Source organism: Lissotriton vulgaris, chromosome 3_1 (assembly GCF_964263255.1).
Source record: "Lissotriton vulgaris chromosome 3_1, aLisVul1.2, whole genome shotgun sequence".
NCBI classification, from domain to species: Eukaryota; Metazoa; Chordata; class Amphibia; order Caudata; family Salamandridae; genus Lissotriton; species Lissotriton vulgaris.
In genome coordinates this window covers 1,824,975,788-1,824,988,704 of record NC_141689.1, presented here as the reverse complement: position 1 = coordinate 1,824,988,704, position 12,917 = coordinate 1,824,975,788, and the positions used below count along the sequence as shown (strand labels likewise).

The window sequence follows — 12,917 nt, the reverse complement described above, 5'->3', positions numbered from 1 at the left end:
ATGTGTCTTTTTGGTGAGCTACATGAACTCCTAACATTAAGACTGCAAAACTACGTATTCTCACCCTTCCATGATGGATTATAGATTATATTTTTTATTTTTCCGCAGACTTTTGCCTTTTTCATTGTTGTACTTAGTACCACACGGAGATAGAATGTCACACTGGTTTACAAGTACATATCACCCAGGATATCCTGGCATTGTCACAGGGATACACACATGGTCGTGGTTTTAATTTTCACATGGGCACCTCTGGCTTTCACGTTTCTTGGCGCAATATCTTGCCGCCCGATTCATGACCCTAAATTGCGCTCGCAAGGGGCCGGATTCTGAGAATCCGGCCCTTTGCGAGAGCGATTTTTGCATTTGGGATTCAGCATCCCAAATGCAAAAATCGCTAATTGCGATGTCGCAAATGTGCGAGGAATTACATTTAAGGAATCTCTATTAGAGATTCCTTAAATGCAATTCAACATTCAATTTAAATTTGCGAATTCGCAATTTCTTGCCGCAATTTACCGCGAGGTCAGACCTCGCGGTAAATTGCGAAAACTCAGAAAAATTTAAATGCATTTTTCTGAGTTGCATGTTACACACACACATGTCCTTTGGACATGTGTGTGTGCAACACCTGTGTCAAATTTCATTTGAGGGGTGCTACAGGGTGTCCTGTGGACACCCCTGGCACCCTTCAAAATCGCAATCTTATTTGCGATTAGCTAATTGCTAATCGCAAATAAGGAATACAACAAGCACATATAAGAACAAGTCAAAGAGCAGGCATGGCTCAGCCCATATGCAAGGCGCAAGTCAAGTTAGGCGTAGGCAACACTTGTAGCGCCTGTTAGGTGGTTCTGACACATAGCAGCCATACTCCAAGCCCACAGCAGCAACAGAGCCGTTTCATGGCACGCACCAGCCCAGCTCAGGGCAGGCAGGGTCCAGACTCATAGGGCTTATTTACAAGCCTCTTGCGCTGCCAGTACGTCACTTTTTCCCATATTAAAAGTGACGCACCGCGGCGCAAGAGGCTTGTAAATAAGCCCCGGAGTTCCTACGCACTTGGCTCAGAACAGGGACAGGCACTGTTCAGAACAAGCATCATGAAGCAGGCAGATCAGGTTCGGAGCAGGCACTGAAAACAAGAAATAGGATAGAGGAAGAGAACAAGCACATACCTTGTTAAACACACATCCAAGGCAGACAGCAGGCACAGACAACGGCAACTTGCAAAGCAAGCAAGCATTTAGCTGTTATAGACGAAGACCACAGTCGGCACAGATCAAGCACAAACCGGGCTCTGAACAGACACAGGCATGTGGCAGGTCATTCTTAGAAGGGAGACGGCAAAAAAAGTGCTACAGAACAGCCCTCCAAGTGTCACGGACAGACAAACTACACTAGTATTAGGACATGCACGATCAGATTTGGCACACAGAGACGTTATAGGCAAAAGCAAAGTGAGCCCTGGGCCAGGGCCCCAGCTTTTCAGGGGGTGCCACCGATAGAGCCAACTTTGTTCTTCATAGTCTTGCCCTGATGACCTTGTATAATTCTTAAACAGATTGTTTTAAATACCGTTTTCATTTAATTTACTTTTAATGCAGTTGATGGGTAAGATTATATTACAGACCTTTTGCAGAGAAATGTTAAGTTTAAGTTTCATGCAACAACCTAAAAAAGTGTCTTGCAGGTCAAAACTGGACCTCAAATTTTAGAAATGGGAGGGTGTCGTAGAGATTATTTGCAGTAATATTAGTGAGCTGCTGCTGATATACAACATTGAAACATAGGTCACTATTGCTGAACACATTTAGAGCATCCTTAGTGACCTGGCCAACGAGGGCATGAAACAGCTGGAATTGGATCATAAATTCAAAGCTATTTCTGACAGGCGCCCTCAAAATACGTTTGGCTCAGGTTCCCCAAAATCCTTAAGATGTCCCTGTAGGCACAACCACATACCATTTAACAAAACAGGCTCGGAGCTGGTAAGACTGGGTTCAGTCAGGAGCATCTTAAGGATTTTGGGGGCCCTGGCTAAACATATTTAAGGAGCCCCTGTTTGGAACAGCTTTTAATTTAAGAACTCATTTCAGCTCTTTCCTTCCCCCTTTGGCCAAGCCACTGACATTGCACAGGAACACTGGTCCAAATTCTAAATGTACTTACATCTAATATTCAGGGAAAGTGATGTGTGTTTTCAATGTTTTAATTCAACAGCAGCTCACTAATAATATTGCAGATAGTCTATGTGACCCCCGTTCCATTTCTCATATGTGAAGTCCAGTTTTGATCTAAAAGATACCCTTTTTTATGGAAGTTGTATGGTCAGAAATTAACCATTTCTCTGCAAAATGTCTGTAAAAGACCCCCATACATTACCAACATTAAAAAATGAATTCAAGGAAAACGATATTTAAAACAATATAATTCTTTCAGGACATCGGGGCAAGAGACTCTGCAGAACAAAACTGACTCTATCAGGGCCCCCACCCCCCTGTAAGGCGGGGGCCCTGGGACAGAGCACACTTTGCTCATGCCTTAAAAAGTCTCTGGGTTCACTCACCAAAGAGCAGCCAGAGAGAGGGCGCACACCAGACCCGGGCCATAGGGTAACCACACAGAACAGAAACGAAAGACTCCAGCGACCACAGACTAGGCGCAGACCAAGTACAGCCCAGGGAGGCTCAGCGCTGCACACCCTAGGATCAAAGAAGACACAAACCAGACTTACACGGAGAACACGGCAGGCACGGACCGTGGATGGGACCGGGGCAGGGCAGGCCACCAGTGGACACAAAGCGCCCCCGGCGGGGCGGACAGACGGCCAACACACACGCATACACAGAATACGGACTCCCCAGAAGAGACACACATCTTGTATGTGCCCCCACGTCACGATGCGTGTAGTTTGTGTGCCATGTGGAGTGGTAGCTCCGAGGTTCCATTCCTTCAGTGCGCACAAGCCGAGCCCAACGGCCCCACGCCCCTTCACAAGAATGGGACCCCGCGCTGCGCAGCGCACGTCTGATCTGAGGAGAAGTGTTCTGGAGTTTGCGGATAGGCACATAACAAATGCTGCCACACGCTGTGAAGATAACGATGAAATAAGGAAATAACACACCTCGCGGAGTGAGAGGGGGGCTGACATCACATCAGTCAAGGCCATCTTCTCTTAACATCCAGTCTAACTTGAAGTCGAACATCAAACGTCCTGACCAGAATTGTGTCCTACTCAGAAGTTGCTGGGAATAAATAGCCTCACCAGGCTACCGGGCGGGCGGGGGGAGTCCGTTATCGGAGGAAGGTCTCAGTCCCGAAATGAAATGTACTCCGGCCACATTGCAGCCTGGCTGCCCCCTCTTCTCTTGGGTTCAGCGGATGAAATGCGCCGCTCGCAGACACAGCGGTTGGTGTGTTTTTTGCATATTTTTAAAGGCAGAGATGCTCTGAGTACGTACAGGGCGTTGTGAGTGGGCGTTGTAAGTGTAGGGGTGCAGACTGCAGTGGATAGAGGTGGGGGCAGGCTGTAACTGAAGGGTGTTTTAGCGCAGGAGTTGTAGCGAGAGTGCTAAATGTAGTTTTGCCCTGAATGTGCAGCTCTTCGCCCCTCACCTGATTAATGCCTTTTTGCAGAGGATGTCGGGGCTTCAGAGCAGCGCCCGGCTCCGCAGACCCTCAGGAGAGACGGGAGGTCCAGCAGCCTCGGGGCTCCCGCCTCTGTGCCTTCTCCACACTCCCGGACAGCGCCGCTCCCGCCCGTGCGCTCACACCGCTCTCCGCGTAAACTGTGCGGCTCCCGCTGTCCTGGGACTGGGAGGGATGAGGGGCAGGGCCGGCCGGGGGCTCCTGTGTCCTGTCACACACTCCAGACTGGGTGGAGGGAGCGCAGAATCCCCTTATAGCAAGAAGAGAATAGAGCGCCCCCACCATTCACCCACCATCATCGCTACGCCCATCCGCGCCTGTCTCCCTCCTCCACACACACGCCAGGCTCACACGACAAGAACGGTGTTTTCCTTCTCCAGAGGAGATCTCTCCGGGTTTTTAGGGTGAAAGGCAGGGGTCCCGAAGCTCGCACCCTACCTCCATCAAGACAAGAGGCGTGGGAAAGGCTGGCATCTTCTCACTTTCACATTTTGGCGATTTGCTGTTTATTTGCAGAGAAAAAATACAAGCCACAATAAAGTAGCTTTTCGGAGCGGAAGGAAGACCCCAAATAAACAAGCAAACAGCAATTTTAAATTCCCTAATAAGGCTCTGCGATCTGGGCATCAGCGGCTCACAAACGAGAGCAAGTAAAAAGCATGGACAAAACTTTACACGCTCGGAAACATGCTAGGAAACATTTGTGAGATTAATAAATCATTTTTACCTCCTTGCACTTCAAACGTTTCCTGGCTCGAGGCTACACAATGTGAGTAACTGGATTTGCATAAAATGCTGTCTGTTCCTGCTCCTCTCCCGTCGCCGCACCGCGCATGCCGCTTGCCTGGTCATGCTTCCATCGACACTGTGCCCGCAAAGCGCCTTTTCTTTCTTCAGGCACGCTGAGATCACAGCGCACCGCTTACTCATCGGGTGCTCTTCATACCCCAGGCTGTTTCCCACCGACCTGTCTTGTCTGCTCCGAGTTATCCTACACTTTCAGCGGCGGGATTAATCGAGCGTGTCGCACACACACCCAGCCCAACGCCAGAGCCCACACATTGCCCGGTATCATTTTGCTCTCACCCATGCATTTGTGACGTGAGCCCCCTTATCGTGTTTAGGCCGAGCACACACCTATACTGGGTATCTTATTCAGTGCTTGAAATTGAAAAATATAAGTGCAGGTGCTTGTTTCTGAGAAGTGCTGGTACTCTCCAATTAAAAGTATAGCATTTCTCTTGAGAAGTGCCGGTACACTCCCTCTCAAAATAAAAAAGTGCCGATACTCCGTACCGGACAGTACCGGCCCATTTAAAGCACTCTTATTGGGATTTGAAGGCAGAAACGTATTACTAGGTTGGAGTCTGAGCTCTGGGGTTTGTGCAGTTGCCCACTCAGCCACCTTAAATTGTTCTTTAGTGTGTTGTTAGTACAATGCAGCAGCGCCTGGCGACTCACCGGGCGCAGACAAACGTTCAACAGTACCATGGGCGTAACAAACACTGGGTCCCCATGACCCCACGCCCAGACACTCCAAACCTCCTTCACTGCCAATGCCCATCTTCGTGTTTTTGACATGTAGCGTTTCGAGGCACATGAAGCGAATGATGTTTGCAGTGGAAGGTACACATCATGCGCTGTACTACATAAAGTGCCCCAAGGGTGCAAAGGGCGTTTTTTTGTTTGTTGCATATTTATATAGCGCGAACTCGACTCGCAGGCATTGGAGCGCTTTACATGAGCACCATATTTACATTACACATTCAGGCATGGGGAGATTAAGCGATTTGCACAGAATCACAGGATGTGGACGCGACCCGAGGCTCGAACACTGGTCTCCAGCACCAAAGTCGGCTGATTTGCGTGCCCCAGGCACTTTGGTATTACAGAAGGGGCCTCAGATGCTTGTGTGGCCCCTTCTGTAATACCGATAGCGCTGGCGCACATAAAGCGCCAGCGCTATTTGCAGGGGGCGTTGCCTTATTTGTATAAGGGCTTATCCCATGCAAATGATGGAATCCCTTTGCCACTGCACCCGTGCCCTATTACATACTCATGCGCAGAGGCAATGAAGACCTCAGGAGGCGCACTTAGAGTGCACCATCTAAAATGTGGCACACTATCAGTGCGCCCCCTGGGCTGTATTACGGTAAATGCGCATTTTCATTGTTTGCACCCAGTATAAACAATGGAAATGCGCCATATTACCATGATTGCGCTGCCCCAGGGCAGCTGGGAACTCGCACTGCCCTGGGGGCAGCGCATTAGAGTGAAAAACATAGGAGCTGCTTTACAGCCGCTCCGTGTTTTCACAATGCAGGCGCCAACCCGCATGCACTTTAAAGGGGGATTAGAGATCCCCTTGCAGGGGGGTGCAGTGAGTAACTGCACCCTCCTGCAAGGAAATGTCTGAGGGGTCCATAGGACTCCCTTCCCCCTCTCCATAGGGCTGCTCTCAGGGGGCACACTGCCAGATACCCTAAAAAAGAGCCATGGGGTCAAACCAGCCCAAGAAGTGTGGCTCATTGGTTAGAAGCGGCAGACCCTGAAGCAGAGATCAGGCCCGGGACCAGGGTTCCATTCCCGACGCGGAAGGGTCTTGGGCTCAATGTCCGCGAACTCGATAATTCTCTCGCCTCGGCGCCTACTCTAATCATGGGTCCCACGCTGCAACTCTGGGAAATAGCTTGCTTAATCTCCACAATGGTCCCAACAACGATGGGATGCCTGGCTTCACCTTGGGGGTGCCCAGGAGGGGCATCTCACAGGGAGAGCCAGGAAGGGTTCCACAGCGTTGTACAGCGCCGGGACGCCCCATTGCTGGGGCAGCTGTGCGCTTTACAAGTATACTACATTTACATTTACATTTACATTCGCTTGCGACAGCGGGAAGTTGAATACTGATCTGCAGAGTTGTACCTCAGAATACTGTGTACAATGGTAACTTCTGACATGAATATAATGTTGTAAAAATATCTCATTGGTTGCAGATTTTCTGTTATTAACTCTACAGCAGAATCAGTGGCGTAACAAAAGTTGAGTGGCCCTCTGCCACGTACACGGAGGGGTCCCGTTCCAGACTTAATCCGGAGCTATTGTGCCTGATTACTGAGCTGAGGGGCCCCTGCAGCTCAGGGCCCCCATGCATCGCGGGGGCTGCGGGGGCCTGTGTTACGCCCCTGAGCAGAATGTTTTATGTAGGTGATGCTTAGTACATAACATTTACGTAAGACGATATTCTGATAATGATATTCTGGGACCCCTCCAACCCAGAGTAAAACCACCACAGAGAATAAAGCACAAACCAGCAGCTTTGTAACAGCTTAGTGGTGAAATTACTTACAGTGACCTGAAGGACTCAAAAAGTGAACATACCTTCAAACTGCACACTCAATGAACTGTTCTAGAGCAAGACTTAAGCATGCAAGGCTTCTATCCACACAGAGGCGAACAGAAATCTACACACTGCTGAAACATCAATTATCATAACCAAATGCAACAGTGTGCAAATTACCTTGGATGAACTAAAGGATGAAAAGGCTGTGCTAGGACTCCACCACGCAAACTGCAGCAAGAAGTGACCCTTGGTACCAACCTGTGGGTGCACGAGAAGGTCCAAATACTGCTGCAACCTCTCTTGCATGAAACAGAACCATACAGAGAACAGCAGAAGGCAGCACCAGGCATGTAACCCACCAGACCCCAGCACCAGCGAAACATCCTGTCCAGTAGACACTAACTTGGAAGAGGGCATACCAACTGCAACCTGGAAAAGAAACACCACCACTACTGACACAAAAGGGCATAGAGCAATCATGTAATGGCAAGTGGCCTAGGAGGGAATATCACACACCTCACCTTTTTTCACCAGAAAAGAAATCATGAAACATTCCTTCACCCATGCACCACACACCCTCCTACTTCCATACAAGTGCAACACTACACTTGCACACAAGAACACACACACACACACACACGGACACACGCACACATCTCTAAACGTTACTGGATCACTACCGTCAAATACTAGAAAATAATATCTGAACATGACATATATAATGTTAACGCTCTTCTTCATTGATTCTTAGACTATTACATCACATCGCTAGAGTTAGAGATATACTCACCCAGACTGTCACTACAGTCATTCTTCTCAACTAAAGACATCCTTATCACATAGGGTATCCTATATGATGTGCTCAACCATGCATCGAATAATCTCTCAGATTCAACATAATATCCGCATCATCATGAATACATTTACCCCTGTCACACAGTGCTATTATTTCCGCATACCATACACTGTAATGCCAGATTCACACAGAAATATCTTATGGTCCTCCATTCATGCTGGCGCTTTGTCACACTGACTAATTTTTTGTTCTATGTAGGTTTGAGAATGCACCTATTCACTACTGCATTCATAACCATTATACAAACTCTTTGCACGTTACCTACTGTTGTACCCTTACCTTTACTTACAATAATGCCACCATGCAACGCCTTCAAATGGCCTTCCTTCCACGCTCTTTCAACAGAAGGTCTAAAAAGCATTATCCAATTTTCAGCGTTGTACACGTTACCTGGCATGCTCTGGTTATATCACTCCCCGTTTTCTGTTCATTATATTTCGTATTCTCACCCTAAATTCTGTTTGTTATTTTCACCTTTTTAAGAATGTATGTGGGCTCACTATTATTTGGGTTTGTCAGCATATGTCAGTCTATTAATTTTTTGCGTTTCCCATTTTTATTTAGCTCATTTTATGTTTCATAGTAGCTGACGCTAACCAGGTGTTTTGGGGCATTATTGTATTTGTATTTCTTCACCTCTTTCTATTTTTGCTTTCCTGTTTCCTGGTTGGGGTGCCTACGTCTTTCTGATAACTGGACTGCCTGCTTTCTGTGTTCTTATTTAGCAATGACTTTGAGCAACTGCATGTGTGGCTGAGGTGGGTGAGCTGATATCAGGGCCGGATTTGCATAGCTGCAAAATCGGCCCTGTAACAAAATCGGCCGAGAACCGTCCCTGGCAAAGATCTCGGCCGCACCTCCAAGCCCCTGGGGGGGCCGGCCGAGTACTTTGTCAGTGATGGTTTTGGTTCCCAGTCCGGCCCTGGCTGATATTGAAGATTTTGCTCAATGCCTCACATTTTAGGCATTACTTACAGGTAGCTATAGCTGTCTGTTGTGAAAGACATGTTGCATGTTGCATTTGGGTCACCCTATTGGGTGGCTTTTCCAATATCATTAATATGCTTCTTAGTCCTTGACCGTGCCCAGTGCCAGGACCCCTGGACATCACAAACGCCACGACGCCCGACACCGCTACGATGCCAGAACCCTCCACGCACTCAACACCAGACGATCACCCACCTGCTTCCTGGCTGCCCGAAGCGCACCCACGGAGCTTTCACCTGCCGGAACTTCAGCTTCACAAGCATCCGCCCCACCATGCTGCCGACCAGGAAAGAACCCAACCACCTCAGATGCATCCTTCTCAACACCCACTCCGCCCGAAAACATGCTGCTGAACTCTGGGACCTACTCGACTTAACCTTCCCAGACGTCGCCTTCCTGACGGAGACCTGGCTAAACCCTGCCTCGGCACCCGACATAGCCATAGCCTTCCCGGAGGGCTACAAGATCACCCGCAAAGACCGCACCAACAGAACGGGAGGAGGAATCGCCATCGTCTACAGGAACACTCTCAGAGTCTCGACCAACACCGACGACACCCTCAGCACCGCCGAACACCTGCACTTCCAGATCCACACCGACCCCAAAACCACCCTCAGAGGAACCCTCATCTATAGACCGCCCGGACCCTGACCACAGTTCAGCGATTCCATTGCCGACTTCATCAGCACACACACCCTCGCCTCCACGGACTACATCCTCCTCGGGACCTGAACTTCCACCTCGAGAACAATGACGACACAGACTCTACCAACCTGATCGACAACCTAGCCAACCTCGGACTCAAACAACTTGTCACAACACCCACCCACTCTGCCGGTCACACGCTTGACCCCATCTTCTCCTTCAACCATACCACCGAACTCCACTGGACCGACCACCGCTGCGTCTACTTCACCTTCAAGAAACCTACCACGCACCACCGCACCCAACAGATGCATCACCACTGCTGCTGCAAAGTCACCGAAGACCAGCTAACCACCACCCACGCCCAGACCCCACCCGCCGATCATACCGACCCCGACACCGCCGCCCGCAACCTCAGACAGTGGATCAATGACTGCACCAACACCCTCGCCCGATCAAGAAACCCTCCAACAATCATACCAACAAGAAAGCCAGCTGGGTCACTGAAGACCTCCGGGCCTCCAAGCAAACCTGCCGAAAGCTGGAGAAGATCTGGCTCTGTGAACGAACACCGGACAGCCACGCCGCCCACAAGAATGCCACCCGTAGACACTATCACCTCATCAGATCCGCCAAAAGGGCCTCCTTCAAAGACCACCTAGACAACAACGCGCACAACAGCAAAGAGCTCTTCAACATCATGAAGGAACTCTCCAACCCCAGCTCCAACACCAATGACGTCCCACCCTCGCAAGACCTATGCGACTCGCTGGCCACCTTCTTCCACCGCAAGATCACAGACATCCACGACAGTTTCAATGCCATGACCGCCCCAACAACCACTGAGACCTCTGCCCCCACGACCACCATCCGCACCAACCGCCTGCTCTACTGGACCAACATCAACGACGATGACACCATCAAAATCATGAACACCATCCACTCCGGATCTCCGTCAGATCCATGCCCACACCACATCTTCAACAAAGACAGCACATCCATCGCACCCCATCTCCGGAAAGTTATCAACACCTCCTTCGAGACAGCAACCTTCCTGGAGAGCTGGAAGCACGCCGAGATCAACGGCTTACTCAAGAAACCCAAGGCGGACCCCAAGGACCTCAAGAACTTCCGGCCCATCTCCCTGCTCCCGTTCCCGGCAAAGGTCATCGAGAAGACCGTCAACGAACAACTGACCCGCTACCTCGAGGAGATGAACATCCTGGACCCTTCCCAGCCCGGGTTCCGCAGCAACCACAGCACCGAGACTACCCTCATCGCCGTCACCGATGACATCAAGTCCCTGCTGGACAACGGAGAAACAGCGTCCCTCATCCTCCTGGACCTGTCAGCCGCCTTCGACACGGTCTGTCACCACACATTACGAACACGCCTCCACAACGCTGGGATCCAAGAGAAGGCCCTGGACTGGACCACCTACTTCCTCTACGGCACAACACAGAGCGTCCGCCTTCCCCCCTTCCGCTCCAAAGCCACCGAGCTCATCTGCGGCGTACCCCAGGGCTCATTCCTCAGCCCAACTCTGTTTAACATCTACATGGCACCGCTCGCCCACGTCGCCCATCGGCACGACCTCAACATCCTCTCCTACGTTGATAACACCCAGCTGATACTCTCCCTCACCAAGGACCCCCACACCGCCAAAACCAACCTTCACGAAGGAATGAAGGCCGTTGCTGAATGGATGAGGAACAACCGACTGAAGCTGAACTCGGACAAGACGGAGGTCCTCATCCTCGGATCCAACCCTTCGGCCTGGGACGACTCCTGGTGGCCGACCTCACTGGGAACTACTCCAACACCCACCGACCACGCATGTAACCTAGGGGTCATCCTCGACTCCACCCTCTCCATGACTAAACAGGTCAACGCCGTCTCCTCCTCCTGCTTCAACACCCTCCGCATGCTCCGTAGGATCTACAAGTGGATCCCCACTGAAACGAGGAGAACAGTCACCGAGGCCCTTGTCAGCAGTAGGTTGGACTATGGAAACGCCCTCTACGCAGGAGCCTCGGCCAAGCTCATGAGACGGCTCCAACACATCCAGAACGCCTCTGCACGCCTGATCCTCAACATCCCTCGCCGCAGCCACATCACACCCCACCTGAGAGACCTGCACTGGCTCCCGGTCAACAAGAGGATAACCTTCTAGCTCCTCACCCATGCACACAAGGCACTCCACAACACCGGACCAACGTACCTCAAAAGACGACTCCGATCCTACACCCCCACCCGCCAGCTCCGCTCCGCCGACCTCGCCCTCGCTACAGTCCCCCGCTTCCGAAGAGCGACCTTAGGCGGTAGATCGTTCTCCCACCTTGCCGCAAAGACCTGGAACACCCTCCCCATCCACCTACGGCAGACCCAAGACCCGCTGACCTTCAGAAAACTCCTAAAGACCTGGCTTTTCGAGCAGTAGCAGCATTCCAATCCCCACCCCAGCGCCTTGAGACCCTCACGGGTGAGTAGTGCGCTTTACAAATGATATGATTGATTGATTGATTGATTCAATGGCTTTCCATCTTCTTCTTGTGTTGGTTGCTCTCTGGGGTATAGTTTAATTACCATTATTTTGATTGGATGACTTGTATCCTTCTCTGCTTACATTCAGGGACCTCCTTTTTTAGGTCAAAGCCTACCAGACAGGTTGCAAAGACATATTGGGAATATGTTGAACGCTTTCCAAGGCCTGCATTCGCCCATTGCTTACTATTGGCTTTGTGTTTTGTCACACACATTTGATTTCTTTCTATTGCTGGCTTTATTTGTTTTAGGCAGTCCAGCATGTCTTTGTCTATCGAATGGAACATAGCCTGTTTACCACCTCTCTGTGAACTCGTTTTTTTCTTTTTCCTGAGGTACTCCACATGTTTACATGTGTTAACAGTTGTCTTTCGTGTATGCTAGTTGACAGCAGTAAAAGGTCTGTATTTCTTTAAAACGGTTTCTTGCCTCCTATCTTTCTGCTTGACCAATTTTATTTCTCTCTGCTGCTACTAGTTCATCAATCTTGCATGCCTGTGAGGAACAATGTACTATCTACAAGGTTGTTTATTTTGATCAGTGCTCCATACCAGCAACATAACAGACAATCCTGTTAATCATTTACATGCACATGCCATAGGGCTTGAAGTAGAGGTGTAGGAGCTGCTGAAGCATCCCCAATTAATATGCTGAAGTTGAGAAGTTGAAAGAGCAATAAAGAGGCCATTATATTTTGATTTTTGGTCTTGTCACATTTGCTGTGCATTCAAAGACAGAGGTCAGAGGGCAGACTCTTTCTTCTGACAAAGTGCTATTTAATCTTCTGAATGGAATGGGGTGTTTACTTTTCTTTCTCTGACTGCAAAGTGAGAGGATTTATGTGACAATCTTGCTGGATACTGGGAGTGTCAAATAGCTGTAGCATTTTCTTTT

At 49.8% G+C, this 12,917-nt stretch overlaps 1 protein-coding gene across 1 annotated transcript in view; it reads right to left on the bottom strand.

The window, feature by feature from the left end:
* The window catches only part of EDNRA (endothelin receptor type A), a 243,916-nt gene extending 240,038 nt beyond the window's left edge, over positions 1–3,878 (bottom strand). Inside the window, exon 1 of the mRNA XM_086962268.1 lies at positions 3,619–3,878. The gene's annotated coding sequence lies outside the window, so the exon portion shown is untranslated. The remainder of the gene's footprint in view (positions 1–3,618) is intronic.
* Positions 3,879–12,917: the final 9,039 nt, after the last annotated feature.